The sequence below is a fragment of the Otolemur garnettii genome, unplaced genomic scaffold, assembly GCF_000181295.1.
Source record: "Otolemur garnettii isolate 467f Iridium unplaced genomic scaffold, OtoGar3 scaffold00131, whole genome shotgun sequence".
NCBI lineage: Eukaryota > Metazoa > Chordata > Mammalia > Primates > Galagidae > Otolemur > Otolemur garnettii.
The window spans coordinates 1,092,463-1,112,520 of record NW_003852526.1 but is presented as its reverse complement, the minus strand read 5'-3'; the positions used below and the strand labels follow the sequence as shown (position 1 = coordinate 1,112,520).

The following is a 20,058-nucleotide window of genomic DNA, read 5'->3' as shown; positions in this document are numbered from 1 at the left end:
AATATACAGTTGAATTGTTAAATGATGTGCACTTTTTTTTCCAAGAGCAGGATTGGACACTTAATCAGGTCAATAATTATTCATGCATTAGCACAGTCTTCTTCTTAAAGTGTAACGGTGACTCACTGGGTATATAGTCATTATTACTGATTAGCAGGAAATTATTTTTGCGCATCAGTGGTTCATGTGAAAACAGCTAAATTTATTATGCTGAGTTATTTAACAGAGGACCATGTGAGAACCGTGGTATTACTGCTGTGATTGAATCTTTATACATTTACCACTAGATAACTACTAATAAGCCATACTGGCAGAATAACTGCTACCGCTACTTTTTTTTTACTACCAGGTCAAACTTTCTGAAGTTTGAAACTCGGGGTGGACAAACTCAACGTCCTTTCACATTGAAGTCCCTTAGAGATAAATGTACTTGATAAATAAATAAATGGAGAGCAAAAAGTAAATAACATGGAAAATGACTATAAAATTTAAAGAATAGGGAATAAGTGTAAAATAAGAGAACAAAAGGAAGGATGGGATGAGAGAAATATAATTTCCCTTAGTTTGAATCATTAATTGAATAATTTTTGATAAAATTTCTGAAATTTTCTTTGGTTTATATAATTGGTGTTTGGTATTATAAATGGAAGGCAAATCTTACATTTTATTTCAATCGTATCAACATAGAAACTATTTCAGGAAGAAAGTTTGCAAACCATTGGTATTTGTCCCTTTCGAGAGCAGGTAAATGTGTCACAGATTATGATACGTTCACTTGATAATGACCTTGCTTCAGTCACAGATTATGATATGTTCACTTGATAATGACCTTGCTTCAGCTCTACTTCATTCTGCTCTACCAACTCAGAACAGTATGATTTTTTTAATGGTGATATTATATAATTTTATCTGTAAATGTTTCAGCATAGATTGCTAAAAGGTAAAGATTCCCTTTAAACATAACCACAATGTTATCGTATCTAAAATGCATTAGAAACAACCCAGTAATTTCATCAAATCAAGCTTGCAGTCAAAATTCCCCAATTAAATAATAGTTTGTGTACATTTGATTTGTTTGAATAAGTATCCAAATAAGGTCAAAATAATGTATTTAGTTTTATATGTGTTTTATGTTTAAGTTACCTTTTTTATTAATTTTTGCTCTGGCAGTTTATTTGTTAAAAGATCACATTACTTGTATGTCTGAATCTGATCTAGGCTGGCCACTCTTGACAAAAACACTTCACATGTGGCACTGTACCCTCAGGATGTACATTCTGTCTGTCTCTCTGCTCAGGTCACAGCGAAACATTTCATTACCTTGAGTATTTGTTTTATGTAATAGAGACCTTAAATACTTTTTTCTTTTCTTTATTTACTCTTTCTAAGGAATGAATTAATTATCTACATCACCCAAAATGATATATATATATACACCCCCACTTGAATTGATTTGAGTTTTTCTCTTATGAGTAAAGTGACCAGATTTTAACATTGGTAAAGCAGGACACATTGTGGGGGGGGGTGTCTGGGGGCTGGGGCCTGACAACAATGCAAACTTTGATAAGCAGTTCTCGATAATCAGTTCTCAACAATTATTTGTTATCATTAAAGTTTAACATTATAAAATTAACAAAAATAATATAAAACTCATATCCTGGCAAAATAGCCACATGGCAGCCAAAAACTGTATATTCCCTTCCTGTTCTCCTGTGTTCCCTAGCTTGTCATGCATTCTTTCCAAAAATTGGGGCTTTTTTAAAACGCCACAGGATGCAGGACAAATTATTAAAAATCAGGACTGGCCTGTCAAAAGTGGGACGTCTGGTCACCTTACTCTAGGAGGGGAGGCAACTTGTTTGTTCCAGACAGTTTGGCTCCTTCTGAGCTAATTGTCCTTGCCTAGAAGCAAGAGAGGGAGCCAGTCTCCTTCTGATACCTCGCCCAGGAGGGGAGTAAGGAGTTTACATTAGCCTTTTCATTTCCAAATGAAGTTACATTAACTCTTCATTCCCAAATGGAGTTACATTAACCTTTTCAACAGCTGGAAAACCATATATTCCCTTCCCATTCTCACACTGTTCCCTAGCTTGTCATGTATTCTTTTCAAAAATCAGGACTTTTTTAAAACGCTGCCAGGATGTGGGACAGATTATTAAAAATCATGACTGGTCCACCAAAAGCGGGACATCTGGTCACCTTACTTATGTGGTATGTATTAGATCATCTATCCTCAAAGAACTCAGATTGGACCTCCCATTTGATCCTGCAATCTCATTACCAGGTGTCTATCCAGAAGAAAAAAAAATCAGTTAATCATAGGACATTTGCACTGGACTGTTTACCACAGCTCAGTTTTTACTTTTACTGATATACATGTTGTCCCTCTTCTGTGCTGAGAGGCTTTTCATGCTGGTTCTTTTTGAGCCACAGTATCTTTGATGGATCCCTTGCTATCAGGGTCATCTTCAACATTTCCTTTTCCTTGCTTTTTTTCTTTTTTTGAGGCAGATTCTCACTGTGTCGCCCTTGGTAGAGTGTCCTGGTGTCACAGCTCACAGCAACCTCCCTCTTTTGTGCTTAGGTGTTTCTCTTGCCTCAGCCTCCGCAGTAGCTGGGCTTACAGGCACCCAACACAATGCTGGTTTTTTTGTTGCAGTTTGGCTTGGCCGGGTTCGAACTTCCACCCTTGATGTATGGGGCCAGCACCCTACTCACTGGGTCACAGGCACCACCCAACATTTCCTTTCCCAAACATGGAAATAGCCACTGCCTGAATAATTTCTGATTCCCTTTAGTGGAAAATGGCATCTTGAGATCAAAACTGAAGTCTAAGATGTGTTCTTTCCCTCTTGCTTTCTGTTTCTAAGGCCTTTTTGTCTTCTTAGAGGACAGGCTTGTAAATATCATTTTTAAAAGGAAATAAATGAGTTTGAAGGGTATTTCTAACTCTATTAATAATATTTTTATTATGGGGATATAATTAAATGAATTTCTAATTACTTGTATGCTTTCTGCATATTCAATGCTTATGATGTTGCTTTAATCAATTATATGCATATAGGGTTTTTTTTTTTTCCCTCCATCTCTTTTTGTCTTTACAGTGAATTTTGCTCAAGGTGGACAAGCAAAAATCACTATTTGTCACTTGACGTTATTTCTCTTTGTTGGTTGAGCCAGCAACTAAATACATGATAAGTTTGATTTGGCTTCTGAATTTTGCATTTTGCAAGTTATTTAATTTGATATCATTTTATTTTAGAATTAGAAAATATTAATGTGACTTAAAACATAGCTACAAAGCGAGTATATTCAGAGAAGTTTAACCTCTACTAAGTCTCTCTCCCACATAGACAAGCACTTTACTAATTTTATGGTTTATCCTCTCATTTTGTTTAAGACTAAACAAGTATACACTGTCATATGATTTGTCAGGTAAATGGTAGTGCAACTTTCTTTTTGCATGTTAAATTAACATTAAATCCTGGAGATGAGAGTTTTATAAAGAGACACCTTCTTCTTTTTAACAGTTGTATGATATTCCACTGTGTAGGTTTAATTTAGTTTATTTGACACATTTCCTATTGATCATCACGGGTTTGCTTACAAATTATACTTTAGTGAATATTACCCAAATTAATTATTGTATATAATTTTATCAATACTTTTGCCACTGTATTTTTTTTTTTTTATGTCAGACAGGTAATGTGCCGAGGGCCTAACAAGATTGGTGGGAGGCACATCGCACACAGGCACAGGAAAACCCAATCATCACGCTTATGAACTACAAAAGGATCAGCCTCTTGTATTTTTTAAGACAGATTCTTAGAAGTGGGATTTCTGGGTCAAAGAATACATGTATTTGTAATTTTACTACATTGGCAAATTCTTTTCCACTGTTCCACATTCTCACAGCAATGCGTGAAAGGAGATTTTCCCTACAATTACCCCAACAGAGAAAATAAACAGCATTCTGGAATTGTTACTTGTTAAGAAAAAAATGATATTCAGTATAATTAAATTTGCATTTATTATATTAAAACTTTTCAATATTTAACTTCTCAATGTTAACTGTTTATTTTCCAGTGACCTTTATGATCATATCTTAGGCTGTTTTAAATACATTTTATGTTTTCTCCTTTTTAAAAAATGCATATTTTTATGTATTAAGAATTGTAGCTAGTTGTAAAAATGATGGTACGCCTTCACTTATTTCTATGTTCATGCCCTTTTCTTTTCTTTATTATCATTATTATTTTTACAAATTTTATTTATTTATTTATTTATTTTAGTTTTTGGCCAGGGCTGGCTGGGTTTGACCCACCACCTCCAGCATATGGGGCTGGCTCCTACTCCTTTGAGCCACAGGCACCACCGTTCCCGTCCTTTTCAATGTTACTTTGCGGCTCTTCCTGGGAAGAGTTGAGCTGGAATTCATTTTTCCCTTAGTTTGTACTAACACTCACCTTGGGGCTTGTTTTGGCCACTAGAATATAACCAGAGTCATCTTATACAGGTTCCATTTCTGGGCTTTGCGAGATGGCACAGTTTCTGAGAGCCTCGCCCAGCCCTGAGGAGCTTGCCAGAGGAGGGGAGGCCACATCCCTTAGCAGAGAGGAGCCATAGTTGTTAGGGGTGATCTTGAGCTGGTAACAGGAGTGAGCCTGGCAGAAACCAGAACCAAACCAGAAGGACCAAATACCTGGTTTAAAATTCCCACCCTAAATAAATTATTTTTGTTTTAAACCTCCAAATTTTGTTTTGTAATGCAGCAAAAATTCACACAAAGATAGCAACTCTTTTTTCATGAGAGAATACGATTATTTTTCCCAGTTCATACATTGTCTTTATTAGTGGCTAAACAAACTGATACCTTTCTTTGCATTTCTATTTAATTTTAAATCTTATTTTTATTTTTTGCTTTTACTCTTGATGCCTTTCCCCCACCTACGAACAGAGTTTTAAATAGTAGCAATCCCATCAAACCTGTGATTTTGCATTCTCCCTTTTTAATTTAGCTATATATCATGAACATTTTTCTGCATTTCTATATTGTGCTTATAGTTACACATTTTAATTATTAATCTTATTATCCTGAAGTCTATCATAACTTATTAATCTTTTGTTGGACATTTATTTTGTGTTTGTTTCTGCTATAGATAACTCTATAATGAACAGGATTTCCTTTATTGAATTGTTTCCTTATGAAAAATTGCCACGAATGGAATTACTGACTCAAAACATAAAAAATCTGTATAGTTCTTGCTATATTTTTGACACATAGCTTTACCAGATAATGTGGTTTGTGATGCTACCAGGAGTAAATACTGTGCTCTTCCTTTTAATTGTTTTACTATTTAAAGATAATTTGTCCCTTTTTTTCAAAGCAATTCCTGGAAATGCTTTAAAAATTAACAGATAACAATATAAAGTACAAAACTAAAATCCCCTATCCATCCCCCTCACAATAGTTAACTGATCCTCTAGTGGATTCACTTTCTCATCTTTTAGCCATTTCCTCTGCTGTTTAGCTCTAGGATTCAAAATAACTCAATTTTTTTTTTTTTACATAAACATGTGTTTATTAGGTTTCTACTTTTTGCCTTCACGAAATTAAAAAGGCTTAAAATTTAACAACAATAACAATGTTTAAGGTAAGGACTAGAAACAAAAACCTCATAGAGAATGAATGAAGATAAATACATTCAAAAAAGGAATCAGATGATTGCTGCAATGAAGTATTAAGCAATAATAATAGTAATGCAAAGAAAGTGGCATTCACATTGTCAAATAAGAGTATGTCTATTATAGAATGCTTTGACTCTGAGGTTCAGTATGGAGTCATCAATTAACATTATTATTATTTATTTTAATATTTGTAAATAAAAATAAAAGATAATTTCAAAAAGCAGATCATGCCAAATCTTACAGACAATATAAAAAGAAGAAATACTTGAAAATCATTCTGCTTGATCTGGATATACCTGATATTAAGATTGGAAAAAATATATTATTATAAAGGGGAAATTACAAACATAATTCACTTTTAAATGAGGCTGCAGTATCCTGTATCCTAAACAACATATTAACAAGTTGAAGTAAAAATTAATGTTTAAGTAATGTGCTTTAGTCAAAATCAAATCCCATTTATGTGAGAATTAGTCACTATTTTTTTTTCTTGTCCTTACCTTATTGACTTATAACTTATTTTTAACATCTTCCTAATTTTAGACACAATGTATCAACTTTCTACTATGGAAACCAAGGATTTAGTTCTCTTAATCATTTCTCACATTCTGGTATTCTTCTCACAAATATACATTCTCCTCCTCCCAGCTAACCAACACAGTTTTTTAATGCTTTAATAGACTCCTTATTAAGAATTTTTAATTGTGATGACTATGTAAATATTGTTTAGATGAGAGCCATGTTGAGTACTATTATTAAATTTTCTTTCTTGTCAAAATGCTTTCGTTTGCATTTTAAGGAATTAATTGGAATTTATTATTGTTGTTTTTAATAATCTTTGTCTAAGAATCCCCATGTTCTCTGATACTTTTCAGTCCTATTTTCAACTAAATCAAAGTTTTCAAATAATCTATCACTGTTATTATTTTTTTGAAAAATCCTTCCAGAAATGTAATTATTAAACTTTCTGCTTCAGTTCTGCCCAGTTGTTCTCTAGGTTTGCTGCATGTCCATCATCTTCACATTTCTCCTTGCTTTTATAGAATAGTTATTTTACCTCTCTCCTAGGCTGGATCCATGACTTCATGGATGCAATCTAAAAAGGACATTTGCTCTTTGTTTGGTGTGTTCAGCATCTGAAGCCTCCTCTGTGATCAGGGAAATCCCCATCCTTACAGATGTTGCAGGAAGGTACAAAGCAACTTATAGCACAGTAGTCATGGATACTGGATTCTGATTCCCCTGCCTGAGGATGCTGGATTCTGATTTCCAGACTGAGGATGCAGGATTCTGAATCCCCAGACTGAGGATGCTAGATTCAGATTTCCTGACTGAGGATGCTGGATTCAGATTTCCAAACTGAGGATGTTGGATTCTGATTTCCAGTCTGAAGATATGGATTCTGATTTCCTGACTGAGGATGCTGGATTCTGATTACCCAGAGTGAGGATGCTGGATTCTGATTTCCCAGACTCTTGTTAATCTGGGACACAAATGTGTGACCATGGATTGGCTCTGTCACACATGCCCATGGTGGACTTTCACCAAACTAAAGGCACATGAAAGGAGGGATAGGGAGTGCTCTCTGGTAGGAGCAGAAATAGCATATGTGAGACAGGCCTTCTGGTGTAGAAATGGGAGTGGTGTAACTTGTCCCATCTCCTTGGTGACTGCGGTGGAGTGGGGTGGGTAGTTTTTCTAACCCTTCCAATAGTCCTGTGAATTGCCTGTCAATAAACTCTCGCAATCATGATACTGAATCCTCTTTTGTTGCTTGGAATTGGGAAGTCTGATTGATAGAGAGATGGAAGGTATCTTGTACTTTCCTTTCTTATTTCCTCCTTTTTTGCTACAGAACATTCCTCAGCAGCTTTCTGCAAATGTATGAAGAAAGAAACATTTTTGAGAACATCTATGTCAGAGAGTTTTTCTTTCTGCTCTCACTTTTGTTAGATAGCTTAGTCTTAAATTTTAAGGTAGCAACTCATGCCTCTGAATTTTAAAATCATTTGTGCCTTTGCTTTCAGCATTGCTGTTAAGAAGGCTGATGCTACTTAAATCCTTTGTGATTTCTTTTCTCTTGTTCCCTAGAAAATTTCAGGATACTTTTTAAACTTTTAGTTGATGACAGTTTACTGGAATAGATGTTTATCTGAGTTGGGTTTTTTTAAGTTTCTTTCTCCACTGGTTTTTGCTGGATGATTTATATTTCAATGTGGAGATCTATGCTCTTCAGTTAAATTGGGGGAACTTGTCTTGTTTTTTTGTTTGTTTGTTTATTTTTTCTGATGTTTTACCCTCCCAATTTCTCTACTTTTTAGTTTTTTAAATGTGGAACACCCATGTAAATGCTGTACTTCTTCCATCAGTCTTCTTTTTTATCCTTACATTTTCTTTCCTATTTTTCCTTCGTTTTGTTTTTGTTTTATTTTCTGTGAGATGGCCCAGTATTTATTTATTTATTTTTCTTTCTTTCTAGTTTTTCTATTATATTTCATTTTTCAAGATTTTTGTTTTCTGGACTTTTTCCTTTTATAAATAACATCCCAATTTAGAGACATAAGTTTAATAATTTCCTCACTTCTTTAAGACAATAAACTATTTTTAAAGGTTTTTCTACTTTACATTTTTCTGCTTTAAATTCACTTTGATTGTTTTTTCTTTTTTTCTGTTTGTTTTCATTTCCATGTTTTATATTAGAGAATCTCTCATACCAACACCAACTGTGTGATGGTACTTGGATTCTCATTTATATTAAACACGAGGCCTTAAGGGTTTACTGGAGCTCTGTTTCCTTGAGTGGAGCTGGCTCACTGTGTACCCATGGGAGAGAGAACTCAGGCTTTCTCTTGTGTTTGAAAGGATCCTCCACTGTGTACAACACAGTATGTTCTATCAGTAAGATTTTTGTTGTTGCTGTTGCTGGATTTGGGTTTTCCTTCCATCTCCTGGCTGGGAACGATAGGCCTGAAAGTTAACAGTGTAAGCACCAGGCTTGGGGAGTAGATCCAGTGTTGAGTAAATGTTTTCACTTAAACCTCATTTATAGTATCTTATTACTTCTTCCCTCATCTGTGTTTTATGTTCTTAGGAGTTCCTGTATTGCTTAAACTTTCTGGAGACTAACCCCTGCCTCTTGAGCACAAGCAGGAAAGAGATAATTGCTTGGCTGTTTGGGATGGGAAAAGAGGATATAGCAGTTCTTACGGAGACTCTCAGTCACTTGCCTTGCTTTCTGCCTTGCCTTGCATCTTCCTTGAAGTGACTGATCCTCCCAATTCCTCAGGCTCCTGGGGATCTGCTAGATTCTTCTTGGTAATCCCGCCTCCTCACACAGCATCCCCCATGTAGGTCTTCCAGACAGTGAGAACTACCTATTAGGCTTCCAGTTTCCAAACTTAACACATCTAGTCTACATAATTGTAGTTTTCTTTTGCTTTGTGAGTCTATTTTTTAAAATCTTAATTGCTGTAATTTTGTGGTGTTTGAGATGGAGCAAAAAATAAACACACATGTTAAATTCATAATGCTTACCAGAAAATTCTAAGTACATTTTTTTCATAAATAAGAATTCTTCTATGGAAAGATTGAATATTAAAACATAATCACTGTGCAAATTCTGAATTCTATGAACTCCATCTAGATTTTTTTCATATATTTACTTTTCATCAAATCACATTTATTACAGTGAGTTGATTCTATAATTTTATCTTTCTTCTTCTTTCTTTTTCTTTTTGTCTCAGTATAAGAAATGTGCTGTTATTTGGCATTATATGTCTTATCTGTAACTCTCTTTCCATGGGAAGATCAATATTATCAAAAGTTCTCATCATTCACATTCTTCATTCAGTTTTGTATTCTGTAATTTAGCTGAGTCCATCAATTCACTCCGTGCTCCTGAAATTACTCTTATACGTTGGTTGTTTATATTTTGAAATATCTCTTTATTCTTAGATGTCTGAAATTTAATTTCTTTTCTGTTATAATTATTTTAAGATAATGAATAAATATTTAACAATATGTAACCATTAACATCATGTAACAATAATGCTTTATTAGTTATATACACATGGCATTATCTATCTTCCTTTTGAATGAATAAATTATAAATATTTAACAAGTATTAAACATTGTAGATAGAAACTGGAGTGAGGAAAGATTAGGAAGTGAAGATTTCTCAAGCACAGAGATACACAGGAAGAAAACCAAAAAAAGAAATACGAAGTAGTCATGATTGGCCAAATCATCAATATATATATCTGGATAATTATTTTCATTTACCCACATCAAAGAGCATATAAAAGTGGACTCCATTTCTTTCTTCCTTAAAAATGAGCTGTTGTAAAATTATTGTTAAATGATATGTGTTTTCACAAGGTCATCAGTGAAATCCAGAACTTTGTAACTGAGTACTTTTTTAAGTTAATCTAAATGGGTTCAGGAGGCAGTATATCTCATATTTGATGTCCAATGTTCATGTAATTTGAAACACATAGACAGCATTTGGCAAAATGTAGAAATACTAAATAGATTACTTGGAATTAAGAATGTCTTTTTGTAGAGGTCTAAACAAGTTTATGCTAACACCCCTCTGCCTGTGAAGCTCTCTGGAGAGAAAAGAGTTGGCAAAATTACATATACAAGTCTCTTTTTTTTATATCTGTCATTAATTTTTTAACACTTGCTTTGTTGTGAAAAACACTAGGCAAAAGGCCTGTTTACGATAGCAAGAAAACTAAAAATAATTTATAAAGGTAAAAGAGAAACACGAATGTATTATTTTTCCCCTCACTTGTACAATGGATCCTTTTACTAAATCAGGTTAGTCCAGAATTGCCGTAAACACTATGAGCTGCTGATAGGGTTCAGGTCACACTACCCCAAAACATGATACCTGGGTATTGGAGAAAACAACAGAAGCAAAATGTCACTCTCACTTGCCCTCTATTTTTCTCCCAAGAATCAGCTAAAATTTTTCCACCATTTTTAAAGCAGGTCGTAAGAGGCCATAGGTGGCCTACCTACAATCTGCAGGTGAGAACATTCTTTTTGCTGAAGACACAAAGATGAAGAAACATTTAAACAAACAATTCTTGCTATGATTTTCCCCCCAGTTTACTGCCCCTGGGTTATAATCTTACATCCAGTCATACTTTTCTATGACTATCTACTTTTTCCTCATACCTGCCATTGAATATATATGGGTTTATTCATTTCTTTGGGTCTTCATTTTCTTATAAAGTTGCATTATGTAAAAGTCCCATTAGATAAATATGTATGTATTTCTCTTGTTCATTTTTCTTTTCTTACAGAGGCCTTGGCCATGAACCTGGGATGGGTGAAGAAAAGGCACATTTCCTCTCCTACCCTGGTTAGAGAGTGAGCATTGGGTTGACTTTCAGTGACATGATGGTAAAACCTTACAGTGTCATTTTTGTTTCCAAATTGGCAATTTGTTCTATGAATTCACCTCCAGCCCCTTTCTGGTTTTGGACTAGTAAATCTATTTTCCTTCATACATTTTTGCTTAAACTTCAGACTACTGAAGACAGCAAGTTCATAAATTAATCAAACTTGGTAAAATAATATTTTCACTTCTTACTTCTTTCCTTAAAATATACTGAACTTATCACTCTAATTCTGGTGGCACCTGGCTTCAGGTCACTGACTCATTTGTTTCACATGAATTCATTTTATTATTATTTCTCTTTAATTTATACATGTAAAATTTTCCAGATTAGGTACTTTGAATGTTTTTAAACATTCACATTTTGGGGAGTTAAATGTTCTATTTCAAGAGAGCGGTAAAGTACGGTATTCCTTTTGTTTTCAAAAGGGAAAGTACCTTTTTTTTTGTCAATTACTTCCTCTATTTACTCATTATCTTCACCAGATTATATTAACGCTTTTTTACTCTTCCCAGAGGCGTGCTCGAACATGAATAGAGGTTTTTTGTTTTGTTTGTTTGTTTTTTAGGTCACTGTTTAGGTTTGTTTTTTAGGTCACTCCCTTTCGCATAGGAGCCACTCAATCATTAGGTCATTAAAAAGCACCCTGACCCTGCCCTTTCATGAAGACCGCATAGTACAAGCTCTTTCCTTTTCATCTTCTCTAATGTGGATTTAGTACTTTAATACTTTGCTTGCTGGAATTCAATATGATAAATGATTGCTGAGACATCTTGTCAACCAGAATGATACATGTTCAGTGAATAATAATAATAGTAATATCTTGTATCACCGATTTTTAAAAAGTACATTGTTCCCCTGTACTTTACTATCTGTGTAAGAGGAAAGCACCTGCAATGATGACAAGCCATGATTTGGCTGGAAACTATCCTTTCTTTGTTCTTCCTTCATTCTCTCCTTCATTTCTTCATTTCTTCTCTCTCTCCCCTGCCCCTCTTTTTCTGGATTATAACTTAGCGGTAATATGACTTAGAATCACTGCAGAGATATATTTGATTTAAATAGCACAGCTACAATTTATTGAGCACCTACTGCATGTTAATGTGCAGGAGGCCTTACTTTTTCTATTCTACAGATGAAAAACTAAAGCTCAAAAGTTAAACAACTACTTCAATTATGTATTTGGTAAAGATAGGATTTGAATTGTCATTGTTCCAGTCCAAAGATGGTGCTCTTTACATAAACTCAAGATGCATTTGTTTATAATATCCAAAGTACACCCCGGACAGAGCTCTGAAGTAGTAGAAAAAGAACCATACCAAAATTGGGAGAAAATTTGAGAGCATCTTTACAAGTTTTTCTTTTCTTTTTTTAATCTGTTATTTTTTTTTGTAGATTAGAATAGAACTGTAGATCAACAGAGTGAGTTGTTGTAAGTGAAAATCTAGAGATTTTTCAGACATGGAGTTGAAACAAAAAACATGCATATTTGTGTTGACAAACACTGTAGAATGTATAAAGAAAGAAGAAGAAAGATCTTTCTGTAATCCATTTTGGACAAATTTTACCTTTCAGAGATAGCATTTATACTCCATTCTTAAAAATAACCTCAGATATTACGTCTAAAAGCTTACCTTTAAAATTATTTAAATATCAAAAAAAAAAAAACCTATTGCTTAAACTCAAATTCTTTTAACCTATCCCCTGCTATCATTTTTTACAAGAGAAAGAACTGATAGACATCATACAGAAAAACTTTCAAAATATCTTCTAGGTACAAGGAACTCATTATGTTTTAACTCATTTCATCTTTATCAGAAAATTGCAAAGTAAGAGTACCTGATTTTGTTGCTATTTTTTATATATAAATGAAGTTACAACATTTAAGAAATTTACGAAAAGTGAAAAGATGAGTCAATGAAGAACTGTGACTCTTTGGCAATGATGGGTTGGGTCACTCAAATGCCAGCTATCTAGGGTCTTGGATGGCAGTATTCCAACACATAATAAGAGAAGAAAGTCAAGGATATGAATTAAAGTCTTATGACTGATTACAGAAATGTGGCTTTCAATATTTTTGAAAGGTAATAATTAATACTTAAGGTAATGAAATTATAGAATTTTAGGGTAGAAAAGAACAGTAGGAATCATTCAGTACAGCATTTTTTTTTTAAACCAGATGTGGAAACTGAGGCCAAAACAACTGCAAGAGGGCTGAGACACATTCGTCCTCTTGTGTATCACCATGGCTTGTCACAGCGTGTGTATTGAGAAAGTGTGAACTGAATTGAAATGAGTGAATTTACTTAGGAAATACTTACTGAACAGCGATTAGAGTCTGGTACCTTCTGAAATATTTTCAGATAATTGAGATAGGCAGTTTTTATCCTCACGTTTTCAGACAAGTGGCAAGTTTGAAATTAAAAATACAAGTTTAGTTAAACCTAAGCCCTCATTATTTTGGATATTACCTCCAAGCTTAATTCTGGGTTCACTGGAAGCTTGATTTTTTTTTTCTTTGCCCAGTATTTGCACTTGTGTCCAAAGTTTCATAGGAAGTAGGATTGTGTATACATGTTTAAACTTAAGTTAGTTTAATTAAACAGTTATTAGATTCTGAGATCTTCTGAAAATTTTTTCAAGTTATTTCTAAAAGCTTACTTTTCCAAGGCACACATATGATTGTTTGTAACTTTACTTTTACATTTATGGTGACATTAGTTTTATGCAAGAACTCTAAACTCTTTTTAGATTTTAAATTAATAGAAATTTCTTCAGCTACTTCATAAAATGGTGAATGACAAGAAATAAACTGGTCATCCAGGAGACGGTGATTGTGACATACCTTGAATGTTTAGTTTATGGGATTTTAAAAATAAAGCTGTCCTGAGATGGTTTCTGAATTGTAATAATCTTTAAAAACTTAATAGATATCTATGTTTAGAATATCTTCATAAATAGACCTCTTTGAAAATGTACTTGGTGATAACCTAGAGTCTGGGACCATTTATTTTAGTAATGTTAGTTCCCCACTCTTTCTTCTTTAGAAGATAATTTAGGATGTACTTGAATCTATTAAGTTATATTTCAGAAAAATTTAAGTTGAAATTTAATCAAATAGATCTTTTGGAAATTCTTTTAATAGAATTTTCTTTTAAATTCTGGGCACAAAGCTAGGGGTTTTGTAATGTTGCCATCCTTTTAAGTGGTTGTGTTATCCCATATTTCACATAAATATCTTTCCCATAGTCATTGGTGAGAAATGTGTATCAGACCATTCCAGAAGACCTATGCATATAACAAATCCTCCTCTTCAAAAGTAGAATCAGTAACAATTTATTTTACATAGAGGATCATTGATAAAGAGGTATTTTTTCTTGTAAGACATTCATCAGTAGATACGTAAACTGAAAGATATTAATAATTAAGTGGCTTTTTTAATTCTCTTTTTTAGTTTTGAAAGAAATTGAAAAGTGAGGGAAAGTGAAAGCTTTGGGGATCTAAAAACCAAAAATATGGCTATTATCAAAGAATGCTTTTAAAATTTACATTCTTTCATGTAGTAGCTTTTCATGAAATTAGTATCATTATATCTTAATTTATATTAATACTGAAATTTTGGGTATAAATTTCATCTCTAGATCAGCATGAATACTTCTGAATGTGCCTTACACATATGTAGGTTCTTGATGATTCGTCCTCTTAAACTCATTTCCCTGACACAGACTTTCTCTTGTGTGGTTCAGAGCTTCTGCTGACTTTGAAAAGGTTATGCCAGGCCAAACTCGCCATGAATATTAGGGAGGAGGTATTGGGGCCTTTGCTTCTTTCCACTGGCCTCTTCAGACATATCTTCTATAGATGGTTTGAACATACTCATTTTACAAACAATAATAATTTTAAAATTATCAGGGGCAAAGTAGAAAGAAAACTTAAAATTTGCTACGATCTATGAACAAAGGCAACTACATATACCATTTTTAGGTATTTTCTTCTATCTTTTTCTAAGCACCTTTGGAAAATAATTAGGATTATACTTTATAAAAAATAATATCATACAATTTCATTTTATATTTTATTCTGTGAACTTTCTGATCCGCACATTACCTTCAAAAACCTGATTTTTAACAGTGCCACATTTCATCATCTAGAGTGACACCTTTCAGTTGCTAGTGAAGGAGGTGGCTGCACTGTAATGAAACCAATGGGGACATCTGTGCATGTTGTGTATTCCCCGGGGAAGATGGCGGGGCAGAGCCCCTGCTGGTGCGTTCTCCACTGGTGAGAACATGCCTCTGTATAATGACGGGCCTGAAGGGATCGCACAGGGAGAGAGACAATCCGGCCTCATTAGATTGTCTCATTCAGTGAAGGATGGGGAAAAGGAAACAGCTGAAACTTGTCCTATCCCCTGTCATGATAACTGCTGAATTTGTAATCCATAAAAAGAACAATGAAAATCTAAATCAATTATATAAATAATTTATGGAATAACCATCATTCCCCTGTAAAAGTAGATCAATACTATATTTTGATCTTAATAGACTAAAAATGATGCAATTTGGCTTTAAATTCATTTCTTCCATTAACCCTCCTCCTAATTTTTATGATGGTCTGTCAGGCACCAACGTGACCTTCAGGTTGCCAGGGTTTCCTGTTTGTTGTAAATGCCAAAATGACAATAAACTTCTCACCCAAATGTTTAAGATTTTATAAAATCTAAACTCTTTTTTAGAGTAAAATATATTCATAATAACAAATGTAATGGTAAGTAGAGCGAGATTTTCATGTTGCAGTGAGTTTTAGTTTCTTCTTCTTCTTTATTTTTTCCTGGTAATAATGGCAGCTGGAATACGCTGACCCGGGTTTATCATTTTCAGTGTGTGACGCTGTTGGCTAACAGGTTTCCGAGTGATACAAATCGCTGAAAGGTGGTGAGTAATTTGAAGGTAGTTATTTTGCATATTTTACACCACCTAATAACAAGGTCTGTGAATAATATTTAGATGGGAAAAAACCTTTTTACATGAAAAAACATTAGTGATCATGTAAGCCTTAGAGTTAAATAGATAATCTCTTCTGAAAGTGAAAATTTAATGGAATGTTAATGTATCTGTTCAAATGCTAGAACAATTTAATGGTTTTTATGAAACATATTTGAAATATATTGTTTGGAAGCAATACTCTGTATTTACATAATGGCCATGTTATATCCTTAATAAATATTGGAGCTATTTGACTCCTGCTGAGCCCCTTTTATTGAAGTTTACCTTGATGTCTAAATTTAGCAGTTGGAGTTGTTTCTGGGGCTGCAATCAGACCTTCACTGTAATTTTGGTTTAAACCATTTTGCATAATTATTTTGAAGTTGACATAATGGAGAAAACGAAAAGCATGTGTGTGGGGGGAGAGGAGAGAGCAAAAGAGAGGGGAGCGGGGAAAGAGAGAGAGAGAGATGAATAGCAAGGCAACATTTGAAAATAGAGTTTGATAGTGTACTAGGAATAAAAATTATTCCATAAATGTTAACAAACAATAATAACAACTCATGCAGGGCTTTAAAAATTATTATGCATTTATTGTCTATCGGTTTTATAGTGTGTAATAATGTCCACAGGACGTACTTCTTTGTTTTTGCTTGTTTGTTTGCATTTGATGATAAGATTCACTTTGCAGGCAATCATTTTGCTGCAGAAGTGAATCTCTGCATTTAAGGTATATGGTCAATATAATACATTTTTAAAATTTGCTTTTTATCTGAGATTGATTGGTATCTTCAGGGACATGGGGAAAATAATAAAGACTAAAAGAAATAAAATTTTGCTAGATTGCTGTGTGAACTGTAATCTCTAGCTCTTGAATGAATAGAGAGCTCTTCTATTTCCATATTTCTTCTTTTACAAGCGAGGTGCCCCATTTCCAGACAGGTTTTTCATAAAAGCTCCCTGGAGGCAGAGTTGATAAGGAGATGTGAGGTCTTTAGACCTCCAGGCTGTTGCGTGGCTAATACTCTGTGAAGATGCACTTGCTCCCTTTTCATTGTTTATCATAAACCCTTGTGTATTTGCAGTTCTCATGAAGCAGGTACTTAATCACATTTTTATTAGCTATTTCTAATAATATGTCAAACATTTTAAAAAATATCTTTCTGTGTTAGATAAAATTATCATTAAAATTCATAATCTAAAAACAGTTTTTCCCAAACAGTATGTTATACATGAAGTACCAAATGAAGAAATATGAAATATTTTTTGGCATCCAGGAGTAAGAGCATTACCCCTGATTACCTCAAATCAGAAACTAGGAGGATCATTCAGGTCCTCTTCTAAATACCCCTTGAAATTCTTAAAAAGACTCTGGGTAAGTCCTTTAAGCTATTAGCAGTTGTATTTCTTTATTGCAAAAAGGTGATAATAGCTGTCTTCTGGCTGTTAATCTTTGACCAAAACACTGTGGGCACATTGATTCTACTTTTATTGAAATATTAAGTTCCTTGGTGTGTCTCTGTTCATGACAGGCCTGAATAATTTTTAATATTCTCCCAGCAAGGCTATAGAAGCTAGACTGAAAAATAGGAGAAAATTAATCCTCAGATTTGAATTTTGGTTATTGCTGTGAACTTTTCTTAAGAATTATTTAACCCAATGCAGCTAGTAAAATTCATGCTAGAATTGGATTCTGTAATCCTCCGAGTTGGTGGCTTGCAAAGTGTGTCTCAGCATCATCTGGAAACTTGTTAAAAAAATTGGGGGTTTGGTAGGGTTGAGACCCGCATATTGGTGTTTTAACAAGGTCTAAAGGTAATTTTTATGTATATTAAAGTTCAGAAACTACTGGTATGAACTAAAAGAAAAAATGAATTAAGATAGAATCATAGAAATCAAGCTATCTCAAGGTGGACTAAGGATTTATGCTATTTGGATATATATTTTGATATTCACTCAGGGAGATAAGAGATTTTATCTGAACCCCACATGGGTTGACATCTGAACTTCAATGTATCACTAAAATTGTCTAACAAACTCAAGAGAATTTGATAATTTTAATAACCAAGCATTGAAATACTTAAAAAATCAGAAAGAGAGCATTAAAGAAAAGATAGTCTCACTGAGATGTTTGTATCAGAAATCCAGTAATTTGTTCTGTGCACAAATGAAAACCAAGAAGGGGCGTAGGGCATTCGAAAAGAGGTAGTGCATGTAAAAGATTATGACCATGTTCAACTTGTTTTTATAAATAAAAGTTTGACTTGTTATGAAAACAATGATAGATCTTAAAATTAAGTTTAGGTCTAAAGTTAGACGGATTAACTTCATTTCAAAGTTATTAATTACAAAGTTTATGCTGATAGCAAATTCCTTTTTTGTTGGTTTGTGTATAGCAGAAATAACTTTTTACCAGGGAAAAAGAGTTATAAAAGAAAGTTAATTTGGTACTGACAACATTTTTTATATTTGTAGTATTTTGAAATAGGTAACTGATATGCGCATGATGGAAGGATGATATTGAGAATGTAACCACATCTGGGTTTGAACACTGATGGCCGTATGTACCAGCGGTTCTCAAAATAGTTGTTATGGAGAGGTGGGGGGCAAAGTGGTGAGCTTGTCAGAATTACTTGGAAGTTTTGCATTAAATTACTCACATTCCTTAAGGTCACGCAACCTCTCACCATCCATTTCCCATTGCACCCTTAAAGAATAACTGCCTGAGATTATCCTAAGTCTAGGAAATCTAGTCTTTAAGAATGTCTCCATTATTTGCAGTATTATACACCTGTAATCTTCATGTGTCTTTCCAAGGTGGAAGAAAATATCTTATGTAGGTTAAAAGTCAAGATCTCTGTGAAAATGAAGGGAGTGGGAAACCTCACTAGTTTCACACTTATTTTTTTGTTGTTGTTGTTGTTTCATTGCAGGCTAAGATATCAGAATTTTTCTACCTATAATGGATTATTTTTATTCTTCAAATAATTCTATCTTTCTGATCTTCTGAATAAAGCTTCAAAGAACATGAAAGATGAGACTATAAGAGTTGAAGAGGTTGGAAGGTCTGCCTCGACTAATCAATAGGTCTTTGAAAGAAAGGTACTTCTGAATATGAAGTCACCTATTGATCGCTTAAAAACGTACTATTGCTCCTTTGATTCATTATCATTAATGGAGTGATGTAAGTTTGTTAATGTTCATTTTTTTTAAAAGATGCTTGTTTGTGAAAGAAAATGAAAGTGACCGCCCTAGACCTCTGAGATTGGAAAGCTGGTTATATGAAGAGAGCCTCCTTAGTGTGACCTTGGGGCAGCGGCTGCCAGCGTCCTTCAGCCTCTGATTAACCTCCTCCTGGTGGCTGCACTGCACTCTCTACAGTCTGCTGTGCTTCAGTCCCAGGGACTTAGTGCTTGTCCAGGCTCCAGGCAGCCCCAGTTCTTGCCTGCTCTCTTCTCTGGACCTTTTCTCAGATCGTTGGTCCCTGTCATCATCAGTGTGATCTGGTCTGTCTCAGGTCAAACTAAGTCTTTCTTTGTAAGTATCAACATTATTTCTGCAAACATACTAACTGTGGGGGTAAGCTAAGTCAAGGCACAGTCAGTGTCTATGTAATAAGGACATTGAACTAGCCTGAGGAACATAATATATTCAGAAATAAAATATATGCCACATGGTGGGAAAAAAAAATAAGACATAATTCCTCAGATGACATCAAGCCATCTGCTATGAGGTGCTCTCTTAGTGTCCATCCTAACTTTTGTCACTTCCTCATTATACATTGTCATGATTACTTGAATAGTGTCTCAAAAGTATGTTTTGTAAGAACAGAGTCTGTGGCTGTTTGGTTTGCTGTGTGTGAAATTAGTGCCTGACACGGAAGGGCTTAGGAGATCTGAATGGGAGGAGTTCTGAAGAAGGACTGAACATCACCGGAAAAGGGGAAAGCCCGAAAACACCACCACGTGGTGTAAGGT

At 34.1% G+C, this 20,058-nt stretch overlaps 1 non-coding gene across 1 annotated transcript; it reads right to left on the bottom strand.

Annotated features, from left to right (window-relative positions):
• Positions 1 to 3,692: 3,692 nt before the first annotated feature.
• Positions 3,693 to 3,796, bottom strand: LOC111727931. Its single transcript, XR_002775356.1, has one exon. It is a non-coding gene; the product is annotated as a small nucleolar RNA U13 (small nucleolar RNA).
• Positions 3,797 to 20,058: the final 16,262 nt, after the last annotated feature.